This window comes from Passer domesticus, chromosome 2, assembly GCF_036417665.1.
Source record: "Passer domesticus isolate bPasDom1 chromosome 2, bPasDom1.hap1, whole genome shotgun sequence".
Taxonomy (NCBI): domain Eukaryota; kingdom Metazoa; phylum Chordata; class Aves; order Passeriformes; family Passeridae; genus Passer; species Passer domesticus.
The window spans coordinates 65,802,414-65,820,409 of record NC_087475.1 but is presented as its reverse complement, the minus strand read 5'-3'; the positions used below and the strand labels follow the sequence as shown (position 1 = coordinate 65,820,409).

Sequence of the window (17,996 nt, the reverse complement as noted above, 5' to 3'; positions counted from 1 at the left end):
ACATTTGTACTGTCAAGAGTCAGGTCCCATTTTGCCAGCTTGCACTCCAGCTCATACTGAAGTTCCACCATGTCTGTCACAGCAGCACTCCAGCCCATACCCCGCAGCACAGCCAGCCCGAACTGGCCCACGGGCACAGTCTCATAGTCCCAGGGGTTTGGCAGCAGCCCTGTGGCAATGTCTTTGTCGGGCAGCTGGAGACGAATAGAAATGGGGGGTCCTGAGCCCCCCTTGGGCTCTGCTGCACCTCCTGCAGCAGCTCCTGCACCACCTGAGACTCCACCTGGGGAGGTTTGGGGGAGCCCCAGCAGAGTGGGGTCCCTGCTGGGGGTGTCATTAGCGGCGGGGGAGGGACATGTATGGGCACAGGGCACTCCAGGTTCCTCAAGCAGTGACGGGGGATCAGGGGGATCAACAGCTCCTTCGGGGACAGCAGGGCTGGCCAGGTGCTGAGCAGCTCCTGGTCCTCTGCTGCTGTCAAGAAGTCAGTGTCGGTCTCGGTCTCGGTGTCACCGTCATGCCAGGCACTACGCAGGGCCACTGCTGCTCTGTCCTGCTGCTGAACACAAACAACACCGGCCCCGGCCCTGGCCCCGAGGTTCCCCCGAATGCGCCAGTCCCCTTGGCTGCTCCCACACCGCTGCCTGCCATCGTCTTCCTCCATGAGCCATGTTCAATTAATACACTGATACACAGAGATGTGTTTTTAACGCACAATGGCAGTGTATTACCTGGTTGGCCAGGCTATAACAAGGTTGGTCAGGGTGATGGTTGCAGTCTTGTTGAAAGCAGTGGTTGCAGTCCCATTGAAGTTCTGGTCTCACTCTGGATCCTCAAGTGGTACCAGAAGTCCCCAACCCAAAGATTTATATATGCTCAGGTTCAGGTGGAAATGCTCAGTACCTCCCCCAGGGCAGGAAGTTTCCCAATGGATGACGTGACTCTGAGTCATGGGATATTTTGGGAGTCTTTTATGGTCTTAAGAATTACAGTGGCCTATTCTGCTGGAGCCATCGAGTCTGTTTCTTCTGTTAGCAGAGATGACCTCTCAGGCTTCGTGTGAACGTGCTGGTGCTCCCCCCAGAGGGGAGTTATCACAGCTGAGTCACTGGTGTGAAGAAAAGAAACATTACTTGCCTCTCGGAGTTTGCCTCTTTTTCCCTATCTTAATTAACACCCAGTTTGTAACCTGAGGTGTCAGGGCTGCACTGGGCAGCTACTGCACATGATCCATTATCAGAACCCAGGACACCCCTCTGGGTGCCCTGGGTGACATGTGCCCCTGGCAGGGGCCTGGGGAGTCCTAGTAGGAAGCCAAAGACACTTGGGATTTTGATCTTAACCCATGGAGCAAATTACCAACCTTGTATGAAGAATCACAAGTCACAGAAGTTTAAGTAGAGTAATAATGAATTAATCACCAAGTGAAAGTGGAATTTTGGGGATTTTACTATAGCGGGTCTAGGAGGCAAGATAGACGGATCTGGGTGTTGTCCTATTCTTCTTCCTTCTTCTTCCTAGCCTCCATCTTCTTGGTGATGGTGGCACATTTAGATTGGTATAGAGTAGAAGTAGACAGTGTAACATAGGTGATAGGTATTGGAAAATAATGATAAATAAAGTACACTTAATTCATAGTATAAAATGTAGACAACAGCCCAGGGGCAGGCAGTGTGCCCTTGGCAGACCTGCAGGACAGAACTCTGCTGGTCTGAGAAAAAACTTTTTTGATAAGAGACCATAAAGAACCTTGTGAAGCAGAGCCGAAGAATTCCCATTCTTTCTTTGACCATCGGGCTGGGAAAAAAGGACTCTTGGGGTCATCCTGAAGGCAAGGGACCTGAGAACCCATCATGAACATTTCAGCAAAAATGACAGGGAAGTAAAATACAGTTTGATTACACCATTTTGTGCTAAACTGGTGTCCTATTCCTGTAACTAGAACAGCTATTAATATATTTATAAAAACACTTTTAACTATCCTTTATAGAAGGGGCCAGATTACATGAGGGCTGGTAGGAAGAGTTTCATTTAACATGGGGAACCAACCTTCTACAGAAGAGAGATTATTTCTTTATGCATGGAAGGATGCTTTGCCGTGTATGGGGGCTCCTGTTTCAGATCATTCCCTGTGTGCTTTACTTGCCTGGGCAAGATCCGGCACGCTATGTGCGAGGCCATGCCACCCTTAGCGGCTGCACTCCCGCTGCTGCCCCTGCCAGCAGCTGGCTTTTCCATGCTGCAATTAGCATCTGCACTCCCTGCCACTGTGCCACCAGTGGCTGGCTTCTCTGTCCCAGGGCTTGCAACCAGCCCCTCTGCTCCACAGTTTGCAGCCGGTTCCTCACCTTCAGTACCTCTGGCCAACCTACCATTCTCTGCTGCCCACAGGCTTTCCCACCCGCCCCCGTCCCAGGATGTGGACAGTGACAGTGACGAACACCTGCCCCCCAACAGGGGCACGCCCTGGCAGTGGAACTCCAGCAACAACAATCAGTTACACTGTCCCAGAGCCATCAAGGGGGGATGTTGTCCCCTTGTAGGGTGACCATGAACCCTCGCCATTTTTGGGAATTAATTAAGTTGCAGGCTTTAGAGAATGGAGACTGGGACCTGATAGAAAAGTTGGGGATGCCCAGTGGTGGACTTACCGGCATGGCAAATCGGGGGGAAGGAGCCACAAGTGACGGTCAAATAGTTAATCCAGCATCTCAGGAGGGGACACAGGTGGATCAGGGATGCAGTGTTCCGCCACAAGGGGGAGTCCAGGCTATTCCCATGTGTAAAGTTGTCCCAAATACAGGACAAGCAGAGAGGTACGAGGTCATTGCCTGATTGTCCAAGATTTGCAAGATAGGGTAGCAAAATATGGCCTTGGTTCTACACAAGTTATGCAAATTATCAGAGTGCTAAACACTGGCCTGCTTGCTCCATTTGATATTAGAAATATAGCTCAAATATTGTTCCAACCTCTGCAATTTATAGTTCTTCAGAACAATTGGAGGCAGATCGCTCAAAGGGTTGCAGAGAACATGCAATTGCCTCAGACTGATCCGAGATACTATGTGGGGGTGGATGCTCTCATGGGGGAAAATGCCTTTTTTATTCCTGGTCTTCAGGCTACCTGGGATCTGCTGCTTATGAGCAGAGTCAAAGGATAGAGCTTTTAGCATTGTTAAAAACTATAGAAACGGCCACCTCCAAACTACAATATGTGAAAATAACTCAAGGAACAAAAGCACCATTTCTACCATTTGTTGAGAAAATTGCAGCAGGCCTGGAAAAGCAGATTGAGGATGATAATTTGAGGCAGATATTATGTAAGCAATTAGCAAGAGACAACGCAAACCACAATTGCAGGAAGATCATAGATGCTCTTCCATCAACCCAACATTAACAGACATGGTCCATGGTCCATGGTCCATATTCTAAAGTAGGTTCTGTAGACTACAAAATGTCTGTTCTAGCGGGTGCCTTACAGTCAGGCCAGACATCCTCAAGGGGGACACAACAGAACAGGGGAAAAAGAAGGGCAAGCAAAACCAGGGAACACAGAAGCGGAAAGGAACGAATACTAATTTCTTGTGCTCTAAGTGTTTAAAGGCAGGTCATTATGCAACCCAATGTAAGTCTAAACACCATGCCAATTGTCAGTTTTTGGTAGGTTCAGGAAACGGGAGGATGAGTGCAAAGGGGAAGTGTGCTCCGATACAAATGATTCCCCAGGACATGGTACTGGCACAGGCTGAGCTCAGCCAGCTTAAGGGTAGCACCCACAGAGCAGCCAAGGTGGATGTACGCACTGCAGAAACAATCATCTTAGAATCTTGTCATGTATATAAGGTTCCTCGGGATGCATTTGGACCTTTGGGTCAAGGACTGAGTACACTGCTTGTGGGAAGATCTAGTGCCACCCTCCAAGGAATATTCATGCATCTAGATACCATTGACTCTGAATTTACAGGTCAAATTTGTGCTATGGTTTCCACACCCACCCCCCGCCCCATCACTTTCCCAGAAGGGACTCGTATTGCTCAGCTTGTGCCTCTTCAGTCATGTATCCCCAGAATTGACCAGAGCACTCATAGAGATGGCAACTTTGGATCCACAGGACTGCCACAAGTCTTCTGGGCTACAGATATTTCTGCTCAGCGACCACACATGACATGTACCCTGATTCTACCAGGTGCCAACCCACCTCAGATCCAGGTCCAAGGTTTGATCAACACAGGGGCTGATGTGATAGTAATCTCCTCCTCTGCGTGGCCTCCTACGTGGCCTTTGGCTTCCATAGGTTTGGCCATTGAAGGGGTGGGGGATGCAACACAGACCTTTGTAAATCAATGGTTTGTGCTGATCAAAAACGTAGATGGGCAGACAGCCCAGTTCAGCCCTATGTCACTGCAGCTCCAATCAGCCTCTGGGCGGTGGGATGTATTGGCAGCCTGGGGGGTACGGATTGGAATGTATTTTTGACTGGGGTCACTGTGCTGAAGGGCGCTAAGTATCCTATGCTGCCTTTACAGTGGCTAGTGAGCAGATGCATCTGGGAGAACCAGAGGCTCCTGACAAAAAAAAATCAGTCGGCCTTCATGAATTGGTTCAGGAACAATTGCAACAGAGACACAATTGAGCCTTCTACTAGTCCCTGGAATACTCCTGTCTTTGTGATAAAGAAAAATCTGGGAAATGGAAGCTGTTACAGGACCTCTGGAAAATTAATGCAGTGATGGAAAGCATGGGGACATTGCAGTGTGGTATGCCCTCACCCACCATGGTCCCTATGGGATGGGAAATTTCAGTCATTGATTTAAAGGATTGTTTCTTCATAACTCTTTTGCATCCTTCTGACAAACCAAAGTTTGCCTTTACTGTGCCTGAAATTAACAATGCTGAAGCTGTGCACAGATATCAATGGAAAGTTTTGCTGTAGAGCTGTAGAAACAGCCCAAGTATTTGTCAATGGTATGTGGTTCAGGCCTTGTCCAGAGTCCACAAGCAGTGTCCTGACATATATTGCTATCACTACATGGGTGACATCCTGGTGGCAGCCTCCATCCAGGATGAATTGCTGAGGATATAACCTCAGGTGTTCGTTGCTCTGCATTCTTATGGGCTGCAAGTGGCTCCAGAGAAGGTTCAACAGCATCCTCCTTGTAAATATTTATGAGTCAAAATTCTGGATCAAACCAGTCAGCATCAAGAGGTGCAGTTCACAGATTCTATTAAGACTCTGAATGATGCCCAGAAATTGCTGGGTGTCATCAGCTGGTTATGTTCTTATTTAGGGCTAACCAAGACACAATTGTCCCCAAGGTATAATATTCTAAGGGGGGGACCCTGACCTAAATTCACCTCAGAAATTGACTTCTGTGGTGCGACAAGCGCTGGAGGAAGTCCAACAAGCTGTTTCTGCTCATCAGCTTCATTGAGTAGATCCTTCCATTGATACTACAGTCTTCATTACCAATCCAGATTTTCATCCTACAGGTATCATTGGCCAATGGAGTGACAAATGGTCTGATCCCTTGCACATTTTGGAATGGGTCTTCTCACACAATCAACTGAAAAAGACGGTTGTTTGAATTAATCACTCATTTGATAATCAAATGCTGTCAATGGTGTTTGCAATTAATGGAAGCTGATCCCAGGAAAATTATTCTTACAATAGAGCAGGAAGTCTTTGAAAGGAGCTTCATTAACAGTGCTCCTTTGCAAAGTGTCCTGAAAAACTTTTCAGGGCAGATTGCCTGTCATTTACCCAGTCATAAATTATTGCATTGGTAAAATCAACCAATGTGTCCTTGTGGCCTAGAAATAGTTGGGTGCCAGTGCAAGGACCCACCATCTTCACCGGCAGCTCAGGAAAAATAGGGAAAGCCATTGTTACTTGTGGGAAAGACATTTCTGTGTTGTTCTTGTGAGCCAGCAAAGGCTTTCTGAAGATAAGGGAGGCCTCATATCTCTCTCAAGGAATTTACCAAGGCTATCACCATGAAAACTAGAGGAATGAGAGAGAGAAAAGTGTAAGCAAGAAGATCTGGACTTTGGTTGGCTTACACAGTGGTGTGGCTCCTTTCACCTATTGAAAGTTTTGCTTTTTCTTTGTGACCAATGGACAGTGTATGTGTTCATTGGGCAGACGTGGACATCTTTTGGGACTGTAAGGGCAGCGTGTTTCATTGATAGATAAGTCTAAACAGCCTTCTGACTGAGCCCTGGTGCTTTGTGTGGTGTGGGGCTCAGTAGTGATAGTTGAAAGGATGAATCTGAGTGGCAAGTGCTAGAAGACCATGAGTCAGGCTTGGCCCAATTGGTTGAATTAAAGGCTGTTGCCATGGCATTTCAGAAGTTTTCTCAGATGCCTCTGAACTTGGTCACTGATTCTCCCTATGTTGCAGACATAACTAAACATTTGGATTGCTCACTTCTGAAAGAGGTCAATAACACAGTTTTGTTTCAGTTATTGAAAACTTCGTGATGTGCAATTCAGATCCAAGTTCATTCATATTACATCTTACACATTTGGAGTCACACCAATTTACCAGGTTTCATAACAGAAAGTAATGCCAGGGCTGACAGGTTAGCTAACCCTGCATGGGTAGCACCTCAGCCTGACAAGATTGCACAAGCCAAAGCATCACATGATTTGTTCCCTCAAAGTGCATGTACTCTGCAGAAATAATTTCCGTTAATCCCAGCCAAGGCTTGTGACATCGTCAGTTCTTGCACTGACTGTCATGGACTGGCTGCATCTTTAAAAGTGGGGGTGAACCCCAGAGGCCTAAAAGCCTTGCATCTTTGGCAAACAGATGTTACTCATATTGCCAAATTTTGCTGACTTAAGTAAGTGCATGTGTCTATTGACACCTTCTCTTCTGCTATGTGGGCATCTGCTCACACTGGAGAAAAGGGTTGTGACATGATTGCCCATTGGAGGATGGCTTTTGCAATTTTGGGAATAATTTCTTCTGTGAAAACTGATAATGGTCCCACCTACATTTCGCAGAAAAAGCAGCAGTTTATGAGTTTTTGGGGAGTCTCACATAAACTTGGTATTCCGTATTCTCCAACTGGTCAAGCCGTTGTTGAACGGGTTCATGATACTTTAAAGCATGTTCTGGAAAAACAAAAAAGGGGAATGCCTGGAGAAACCCTGCACAGCGGATTGGAAAAACCTCTATATACAATCAATCATCTTACAGTGCCATAAAATTTAAAAAATCCTGTCATTTTAAATCACTTTTTCTTGTTGTAGTCTTCAGGTGAGATGCACCTACCTTGAGCGAAAGTCTGGATGCAGGACTTAGCCACTAATAAGTGGGAGGGCCCATGCAAGCTTATCACTTGGTGTCACAGTTACGCATGCATTTCCACAGATACTGGGGTACGGTGGATACCTGCAGGGTGTGTTCATCCTGCTTTGTGACCCCAAAAACAGATTGTGGCCAACAGGCAACCTTTGAACGATGATCAAGATGTTGATCATCAGTCAGATGGTCCCTCTATGAGTAGGGAATGAGCATTCTATCTTTTTCTTTGTTTCTGGAAAAGGGTTTTTGACAAGTTAGACTGCCAGTTCTTTGAGCAGACTAATGATATTTTGTAACTGTCTTAGAATTAGTAAGGATTTCTTGTAAGAAGGAGCAACAAGATTTGATGTTGTAAAAGGATGTGACTGTAAGGAATTTGATGGTATGTGTTGGAGAACCTCCCTGACCATTCTAAGTCAGCATCTGATTGAGGTTCTGATTGATAAATGGAAAATTATTAAAGGGACCTCTTGAGCTGTGTTTGTTCTCCTTCATGCAAGGGGCCCTGCAGAGGATTAAAAATGCCACCTTCTGCTTTAAACAAAAAGGGGGACCTGTGGATGCTGACAGTTTAGTCAGAAAAAGAAACAGATACCTTTCCCAGGCATCATACCGGTGAAGTTGTGAGAAAGCTCAGAGAAAGTATTAAAACAATTCTTATCTTAATCTCTGCACATGGTGTTTGTGAACGTGTGGAATGTTTGTACATGATGTTTATGGAAAGATATTTACAAAAAGGTGTTGTTCCTTATTAATCAATGGGAGATTGTTTGGGCTACCGCTCGTAGTGGCCCAATTAGGGCATATTTTGAATTAGAGGCCCATCCTGATCCTGATCATAGAATGGAGTATACCGCTAGACTTGATATAGCCAGAACGAATAGTAGACCTAGGTTTAGGTCCATTACTTTCACTTGGATTTGCACCAAGATGAGTGGCTCCTAAGACCATTGGATTACTGTTATCCTTTGAAAGTAAGGGGACTGAGGTTTTATGCTCAGATACAGGACGAGAAAAATTTTAGGCAACTGAAGGAGTCTCTTATAGTGGCTCTGGTATTGATCTTGCCAGATGTAAAAAGACCTTTCCCACTGTTTGTGGATGTAAGTAATCATACTGCTTACGGGGTGCTAACACAGGATTGGGCAGGGTCAAAGAAACCAGTGGGCTATATGTTGTCTAAGCTTTCGGACCCTGTCTGCAGGGGGTGGCCTACGTGCCTACAGGCTATAGTGGCCACAGCTGTGGTAGTGGAGGAGGCCAAAAAGATAACCTTTGGGGCTCCTCTAGAAGTATGCTCCCCACATAATGTTAGGAGCATTTTGCAGCAGAAGGTGGAAAAATGGCTCACTGATGCACGGCTTCTGAAATATGAAGCCATTTTAATCCATTCCCATGACTTAGAACATAAGAACATAGCAGCTCAGAATCTGGCTCAATTTCTATATGGAGAAACTCTGAGTGTACCTGCCCATGATTGTGCTGAAATCGTGCAGACCAAAATCAAACCTGATTTGGAAGAGGAAGAATTGGAGGAAGGGGAAAAGTGGTTTGTGGGTGGATCAGCCAGGGTTATCGAAGGAAATCGAAAAACAAGGTATGCAATAATAAATGGGGTAACGGGACAGACGGTAGAATCAGGTCCTTTAAATGCAGGATGGTCAGCACAGGCATGCGAATTATATGCAGTGCTGAGAGTTTTGTTGGGATTGAAAGGTAAGAAAGGAACTATTTGCACGGACTCAGAGTATGCCTACGGGGTTGTTCACGCTTTCGGTAAGATCTGGGAAGAAAGAGGGTTAATTAACACAAAAGGGAGGGGGCTGGTGCAGGAAGAATTGATAAAGCAGATTCTGGCAGCTATCAGGGAGCCCGAAGCAATTACTGTAGTTCACATAAAAGGACACCAAACTGGAGCACAATTTAAGACAAGAGGAAACAACAAGGCGGACCAAGAAGCCAAACACGCAGCACTCCTACAGACAAGTACTCCAGAAATTTGTGAGGTTGAGGCACGGGAATTTCCCCCCCAACTCTCCCAAAAGGAGATTGAGGGGTATAGAAAATTGGGGGAAAATTGGACGGAGGTAAGTGGAGATTGCCAGATGGAAGGGAATTAGTATCAAAGGAGTATACCCGGAAAATCTTAAGGAGTTTACATACACAGACTCATTGGGGGACCCAGGCTTTGGTAGAACAATTCTTCAAATTCTTTGGATGCAAAGGAATATATGAATTGGCGAAACAAGAGGTACAGGGATGCATGATATGCCAAAAGGTAAACTGGAGCTGAGCCAGGCAAACAGCACTGGGGAGCTGCCCAGTGCCATACAGGCCCTTTGAGAGGGTCCAGGTTGATTTCACAGATCTGCCAAAGGTGGGTAGGTACCGGTGCCTGCTAGTAAAGGTAGACAAACTGACACATTGGGTAGAGGCATTTCCAAGCTCCCGAGCTACTGCACACATGGTATCCAAAATATTATTGGAAGAAGTAGTGCCTAGATATGGACTAATAAAGTATATCGATTCAGATCAGGGTACATATTTTACCTCCAGGGTAATAAAACAAATGACAGAGGCTTTGGGAATCCGATGGGAATATCATACCCCTTGACATCCCCAAAGCTCTGGACAGGTCGGGTAGATGAATCAGACTCCAAAAGTACAATTGACGAAATTAATATTAGAGACCAAAATGTCTTGGGTCAAATGCCTCCCTTTAGCTCTGCTAAATGTCAGGACGCTGCCCCACTCAGAAACAGGAATATCAGCCTTTGAAATGTTACATGGAATGCCTTATGAACATGGGATATCGGTACAGCACCCTAAAATCGAGGATGGGCAAGTAAGGCCATACCTCATAACTATTAATAAAACCTTACAGGAACTACAAAAGCAAGGGATTATAATGCAAGGGACTCCTTTAGGTTTTGCTATTCATCCAGTCCGACCTGGGGATCACGTCCTCATAAAGACGTGGAAAGACATACCATTATCTCCTCATGGGAAGGGCCCTTTCTTGTTCTCTTAACCACAGACACAGCAGTTTGAACAGCAGAAAAGGGTTGGACTCAAGCATCAAGAGTTAAGTGAGTTGAGCCTTGGACAGAAGCACCAGAGTGGGAAGTCATTGCTCCACCTGGGGATTTGAAGCTTACACTGCGCCGACCACGCTAATGACAGAAATCAACCCGATAAAGTGTCAAGAGCCTGACTGCCCGTGCTACCCATTTGCTATATTCAAGTTCTTGTATTGTAAGGAGTTGTGGATGGCTCACTGTGAAAGGGGATTGAGACCAAGGGGTTTGTGTGAAAAGTGTTTTGATCATAAAATACATTTGACTAACCTAATTTTGACGCTCCTCACAGAACTACGGGTGGTTGAGGCAGACTCTCTAGTGTGGTTCAGACTTTTCCAAAATGGGGTAAGGGGAAAACTCCAACCTTGAGCCCAAATCTTAGCGGGTGAGTGCCAAAGATTAAACAAAGTACCCTGCAGTGCCCGGCCAGTGAGCCTCAATCGGTGGGGTGTGTTTAAGCGAAGATACGCGTCTCAAGCTAGTTATGACCTCTGGGAAACTACTTCCTGCTGCCAAGAAGATGGTTTTCCCCGCGGTTGGTGGCAACCCAGTGGGTGAAGGTGGAGGCAGAAGAATGCTAGTAGGAGTGATTCTAGTGAGCCTGAGTCTAGTTATGTGCCTCAAGACTAGCGCTCATGCTGAAAGCCAGGCTAACCTGGGTCGGCGGGACCCCAGCTACAAGTGTGGAGTCTGTACCCAGATTCTCGAGGAGAGACAGGTTGAAATGGAGGCTTCAACCAATCTAACCTCAGAGGACTAAAAATGGCACGGTAAGCAGGTATTGTTTTTTCGATGGCACTCGATATAGTGTTTGCGTTAAAGAAGGGAAAGAAGTCTGTATCTCGCAGAGAATCATGTCCAGAGAGGGTAAGTCAAACCATTTAAAACAAAAACGCAGTGTTGAATCTATAAAAATCCCTGTATGCGACAAATGTAACCGCACTGTTTGGACTGGGGGAGAAATGGAATCAGTTTTTGTGGGGTATTACCAAGTAAATAAGTTATGCTATGATAACGAGCAATAATTAGGAATGTGTGCTATGGGGGGAAAAACCTATTGGGTAGGCAAAAATTTAAAATATTAAAATAAACTTCCTATAAGAAGGGAACCAGTTATCATTGACCTACTCGAGGATCATGATGGCAGAACCTGCCTACAGTATGATAAAACCTTTTTTTTCTCCAGGAACAACGAAAGATTAGACCCGGAGAGTAAGATCCAGCAAGTTGCTCAGGAATTAAAAAGACATGAATTAGAAATGAGAAAATGCAGAGTAGAACAAGAAACATTAAAAACCCTAAGTGAGCAATATGACCAATTAGAAGAACAATATAATTATTTCAGTCTGCCTACATCAGACAGAAACTTGTTTATAGATCTAATGCAGGAAATAGCCACAGAATTAGGGTTGTCGAATTGTTGGATATGTGGAGAACTAAAATCTGCTGAAAAATGGCCTTGGAAAGGAGAAGGGTTAACCCCAGAACAACTACTAAAATGGGACAATACTAAAATTTCCAAAGTAATACAACAGCCCGAAGGATGGGTCCTGGACAAACGTGTGATTGGAACAATTTGTATAAGCCAGGAAGGGAAAGAATATACTGAGGTGGTAGGTTATATGCCTTGTATTTCCACCTTGGCATTAAATCTGGATGATAAAAGCCAAAGTTGGCAACCAGAACCTCCCTCATGGTACTGGAGCCAAGAAAAGAATGACAAATGTGAATGGAACGAGAAAATTGGGCTATGCTGGAATAAAGTGGCTGGGGCTAACCCTTTTCAATCCATAGAGGAATTAAGAGTTTTGGAATGGGCCAAAAAATATAAAGAATTGGAAGGCACCCAATGGGATATACTGGATTTGTGGAAAGAAGTCATACAGTGAGCTGCCTTGGAATTGGAAGGGATCATGCACGCTGGGACTAATCAGGCCAGTTTTCTTCACCTTGCCTCGGTCAGAAAGCAGTTCATTGGAGGCTCCCTTGTATATGAGACCCTGGACTGTCAAAAGAGGGAGGTAAGAAAGAAATTTCCTGTTTTTGGAGGTAGCCAAAAATGGGGGGAGGAAGAATGGCCAGCAGAACACATCATTGAATATTACAGGCCAGCCACTTGGGCTCAGGACGGTAGCTGGGGTTACCGTACCCCAATATACCTCCTGAACCACCTGATAAGACTCCAGGGAGTGGTAGAAATTGCGTCTAACCACACCCCAGACACCCTCGAATTACTATCAAAGCAACACTCTCAAATGAGAGAAGCAGGGGATCATAATGCAAGAGACCCCTATAGGTTTCTCTATTCATCCTGTCTGTCCCGGAGATCAGGTCTTGATTAGGACCTGGAAGGACACCCTGTTATCCCCTCATTGGGAAGGACCCTTTCTTGTTCTTTTGACCACAGATACAGCAGTACGAACCGCGGAAAAGGGATGGACACACTCATCCAGGTTTAAGCGAGTAAAACCTCAAAAGGACACACCGGAGTGGGAGGTCGTCTCTCCTCCCAGAGACCTGAAACTGACCTTACGAAGACCCTGCTAATGACTGAGATTGACAGGATAGAGTGCCAAAAGCCTAATTGCCCTTGTCGTCCTTTTGTAACATTTAAGTGTTTCTATTGCAAAATACCGTGGGTGGCTCACTGTGACCGAGGGGGGAGGGCCAAGGGTTTGTGTGAGGATTGCTATAATAACGAAGTGCATGCAACTAACCTATTCTTGACGCTCCTCACAGACCTGCGAGTAATCGAGACAGATTCCATATTGTGGTTTAGAATCTTCCAAAACGGACTAAGGGGAAAGCTCCGATATCGAGCCCAAATTCTAGCTGTTGAATGCCGGAGAGAGTGTAAAGTACCCTGCAGTGCTCAGCCAGTAAGGCGCAGCCAGTGGGAAACATTTAAGCAAAGGTACACAGCTTGGGCTAGTAGTGATCTCCGCGAGCCTAACGCCTGCTGCCAAGAAGATGGTCTTCCCCGCCGCTGGTGGCAACCCAGTGGGCGCGAGTGGGGGCAGAGGAATGTTAGCCGGAGCAATCCTGATGAGCCTGAGTCTAGTCATGTGCCTCAGGACTAGTACCTACGCTGAAAGACAAAACCACTTGGTTCAGTGGGATCCTAACCGGACTTGTAAGGCTTGCACTGAGGACAGTCGGGCCGAAGCAGAGGCTTCACCTAGCCGCACCTCTGACAACTGCGCAGCAGACACAGTAAGCAGGTACTGCTGGCTCAAAGGCATTCAATACGGGGCCTGTATAAAAAGGGGGGAGGAAATCTGCATCTTGCAAGGAGGAGCGTCCAGGGTGGGTAAGTTAGCCCATCTAAGGCACAAACGGGGTATAGAACCTGTTAACGTCCCGGTGTGTGACAAATGCAATCGTACTGTATGGACTGGGGGGAAAATGGAATTGATCTTTGTGGGATATTACCAAGTGAATCAGTTGTGTTATGAGAACAAACAACTAGGAATGTGTAAAATGGGGGGAAAAACATATTGGGTCAGAAAGAACAAAAAATATGAAAATAAGATCCCCTTGGGAAGGGATCCAGTGGTCATTGGCATGCTTGAGATCAATGATGACTGAACCTGCCTCCAATCTGATAAAACCTTTTGCTTTTCCCGGAACAAAGAGGGGGTGGACCCAGAGAGTAAAATTCAACAAGTCGCCCAAGAATTAAAGAGGCAGGAATCTGAGATGAGAAGACGCCGGATTGAACAAGAGAGGTTGAGAATTTTGAGTGAGCAGTACGACCAGCTGGAAAAACAATATAGTGAACTCGGTCTGCCTGCATCAGATAAAAACTTATTCATTGATCTCATGCAACAGATTGCCACAGAACTGGGTCTATCAAAGTGTTGGATATGTGGGGGATTAAAATAGGCCAAAAAATGGCCTTGGAAAGGAGAAGGATTGACCCCAGAGCAGTTACTAAGATGGAATAATACCAAAATTTCTAAAATATTGCAACGACCTAAGGGGTGGGTATTGGAAAAACGAGTAATTGGAACAATCTGCATAAGCAGGGAAGGAAAAAGATACACAGAGACTGTCGGCTACACGCCGTGTCTTGCCATTTTAACTATAGATACCAAAAGCAAAGGTCTAAAGTGGCAACCCAAGCCTCCCTCAGGTTACTGGAGCCTAGAGAAACACAGCCAGTGCAAATGGAGTGAAAGGTTGAAGTTATGTTGGAACAAGAAGCCTGGGGCCAATCCTTTCCAATCCCCAGGGGATATAAGGGAATTTTGGGACAAACCAAGTGAGGTGAAAACTTGGAAAGCCCCAAACGGGATCTACTGGATTTGTGGAAAAAAAGCATAATGCGAGTGGCCTGAAAAATGGAAAGGATCTTGCACCCTGGGAATAATCAGACCTGCTTTCTTTATCTTGCCAGGATCAGAAAGCAGCTCACTGGGAGCTCCTCTATATGAAACCCTGGGTCGTCAAAAGAGAGAAATAAGAAAGAAATTCCCTATCTTCAAAGGTAGTCAAAAGTGGGGGGAGGAGGAATGGCCTGCTGAACGTATAATTGAGTATTATGGACCCGCTACCTGGGCCCAGGACGGTAGCTGGGGTTATCGCACCCCAATTTACCTCTTAAACAGACTGATCAGACTCCAGGCAGTGGTGGAGATTGTGCCTAAACACACCTCGGATGCCCTGGAGTTACTATCTCAACAGCACTCCCAGATGAGAGCATTTGTCTACCAGGACAGGATAGCACTAGATTATCTATTAGCCGAAGAAGGGGGTGTATGTAGAAAATTCAATGAGTCAGAATGCTGCATTGAAATTGACGATTATGGGGAAACAATCCGGGGTCTCACTGCCAAAATAAAAAGGGTTGCACACGTTCCCATCCAGAAGTGGAATTCAATCTTGAACACTTCCTGGTGGGACAATCTGTTTGACGGGGCTTGGTGGAAGAAACTAATATTCTTCTTTCTCTGTTCAGTAGCCAGAGTTATCTTTCTACCCTGTTTAATTCCCTGCTTCATCCAGCTAATACACTCAGTTGTACAGGGGATGCAGATTGCGGCGATGCCCATGGATCCTGAACTGGCGGTAAAAGGCAACCCAGTTTCAAAGATCATGAAGCTGGAGGAGAACTCCTCATGTAAAAGGGCAGCAAAGGCATTAACATAATTTGAAGAGCAGATTGAAAGTAATCGGTCAGATATCAAGGAATATCAGAGAATACCACTGGACTACTAAAGTAAGACAAAGATCAATTAAAAGTGTACTGGGAGTCAAGAGGGTCTAACTAAAAATAAAGCATGTAGTTTTATTCTTAGAAAACTCCACAAATTAATTAGTTTATAAAGAAGGGGAGGGAATTGTTAGAAATATAGGTAGTAATCGTGGAGATAAACAGCGTATAAATATATATGTGAACAGAGTAAACCGGGGAGAGAAAGAGGTGGGGGAAGAAATCCCTTCGTTTCCTTCAGGTTGAGAAATCCAACAGGATGACAAAATCACGAGACCTCGAAACCGCGGCAGATGGACATCACAGCATTTGCATCCGAAGAGAGGAGCAGTCATCAGCACCAACGCCAGAAGACGCCAGGTGTTGATGGCCCAGACAAGATGCCTATCTGTGGGGACCAGAACCATCAACACCTCAAATCTGAATGCCAGATTCCAGGAACCAGGGAAATGGATCATTCTACCCCTGGACAAGGCTTTGTCCAGAGAAAGAAACCAACTTGAATATGAAGAACTCAGAAGGAAACAAAGACTTTCTGCCGCTGGCCAAATAAACTGTATAAGAACTGCTACCTTGCAGCAGTTGATGTGGACGGGGAGGTCTAGGTGCCAGTTGGTCCTTTCCTCACGTTCACCCGCGTCGCTTCCCGGGGGTGATACTCTGTCCGTTTTGGTGGTGGCTGTCGAGACTGTTATTATGGTCGCGAAATAAATTTTATTTTTCATATTTTTATTAAAATTGGCTAATCTGCATTTTTTTAATCTATAACACCAATAAGTAATTTTACTGGTTTAAAAAAATGTGTTGGAACCAGAGGAAAGCCATATATGTGGGAGAAAATAGATCAAGCACGGAGAATCGCCGGTGTAATACAAGCAGAGGTGATACAAAATTGGATATATGCAAAAGATCGGGGATTAAGCCAAACAGCAAGGGCTTCCAAGTAGGTATGAGAACACAATCACTGAATAAAAGTAGATTAGAACTTCAAGAACCAGACTTGTTAGGATCGGTACCTGGAAATTATTGCTTGTTTTTTAACTACTTTTTAAACCAAAAGTCAACTGATAATGAGCAATGTCCTAGTCACATGTCCCAAAAATAATAAGGTCATCCTTAACCCTAATTTTCCATGGTATAAGAACGTGACTAAATATTGCCATAATTGGATTTATCTTGGAAGTGCTGGCAAAAATGCAATTTAAGAAAGCTTCCACCAGGTGTCTTTTTAATCTGTGGGGTTAGGGCATGGCCCACAATTCCAAGTAATCCATTTGGTAGCCCTTGTTATTTAGGAAAACTAACCATGTTTGCCCCCAGTATGTGTGAAATGCTGAATCAGACTATTTTTACAGAGGGACCTAGCAAGAGGACTAAAAGAGCAATCACAAGCTTGGGACCTGAGTGTAGGAAAAGGAATAACAGTTCTTAACAAGAAAATATATGAAGAACAGAAGAGAACAAACATAATAACAGAAGTTTCCCACCCACCAAGCACTTGTTCCTCTCTGGTGTAGTTATGACCACGGCTGGCAGGGGACACTGGTGGCTCTGGCGAGGCAGAGAGGCTGTAGTGACTCACACCCAGCAGGGACAGGGGTGGCCTCTGACATGAGGGAGAAGGGGGAGGTGATTTCCCTGAAACTCATGCAGGCAGCAACCAGTCTTACACTACCAAGTAGCAGCAGGAAGAAGCAGGAAAAGCAGACAGATTTGATCGTAGCGCCGAATTGCAGTGTGTCAGAGTCCTGGAGTTGAATACACAAAATTCGCACAGTACCATGCTACTGCTCTCCTCCATCCCTGAATGCCAGGGAAGAGGGACCCACCCTCCAGCCAAGTCTCAGGCCATCACCAGCACCTTTCATGGCATTATGCAGCAATTCCAAAACCAAAGGTCTGATCAGGAAAGTCTAACCCATAGCCAAAACTCTCCAAACTCAAAGAAACTCCATTGGAAAGACAGAGTCGTTGGCCACTTCCCTTTGTGTCATAATCACTGACTATTCACCCAGAAAGGCTGCTGTCTCCCTTCCAGCATCTCCCTGACAACAATGGAAGACATTCACTGAGAAACCTAAGCCACAAGAGTACGCAGGGACCTTATCTCCTCCTGCAGTGTGTAGGGGTTTTGTTTGAGCAGGACCAGGGAGGTTCATAGATCCCCTAGTCTTAACCAGCCAAGTAGCTTCTGCTAAATTTGCATCCCAATCCTTCCATGCCTCATTACCTAACACTCTTAACACAATCTTCAGCTCTCCGTTATACCTCTCAGTCTTTCCAGAGGCTTGCAGGTGATAATCTCTGGGTGGCTTGTGGGTGATAATCTCTGGGTGGTTTATGGGTAATAAGCATGCAATACCATGTTTCTTTGCCCAAGAGTTTATT

At 45.5% G+C, this 17,996-nt stretch overlaps 2 long non-coding RNA genes across 4 annotated transcripts in view; one reads left to right on the top strand and one right to left on the bottom strand.

Annotated features, from left to right (window-relative positions):
* LOC135295492 (uncharacterized) overlaps positions 1 to 17,996 on the top strand; it is an 84,278-nt gene that overhangs the window by 2,556 nt on the left and 63,726 nt on the right. The gene's annotated exons all lie outside the window — the stretch shown is intronic.
* Positions 4,026 to 17,622, bottom strand: LOC135294097 (uncharacterized). Its single transcript, XR_010356255.1, has 3 exons — positions 17,470 to 17,622; positions 7,001 to 7,120; positions 4,026 to 5,564 (listed from the first exon to the last, which is right to left on the bottom strand). It is a non-coding gene; the product is annotated as an uncharacterized LOC135294097 (long non-coding RNA).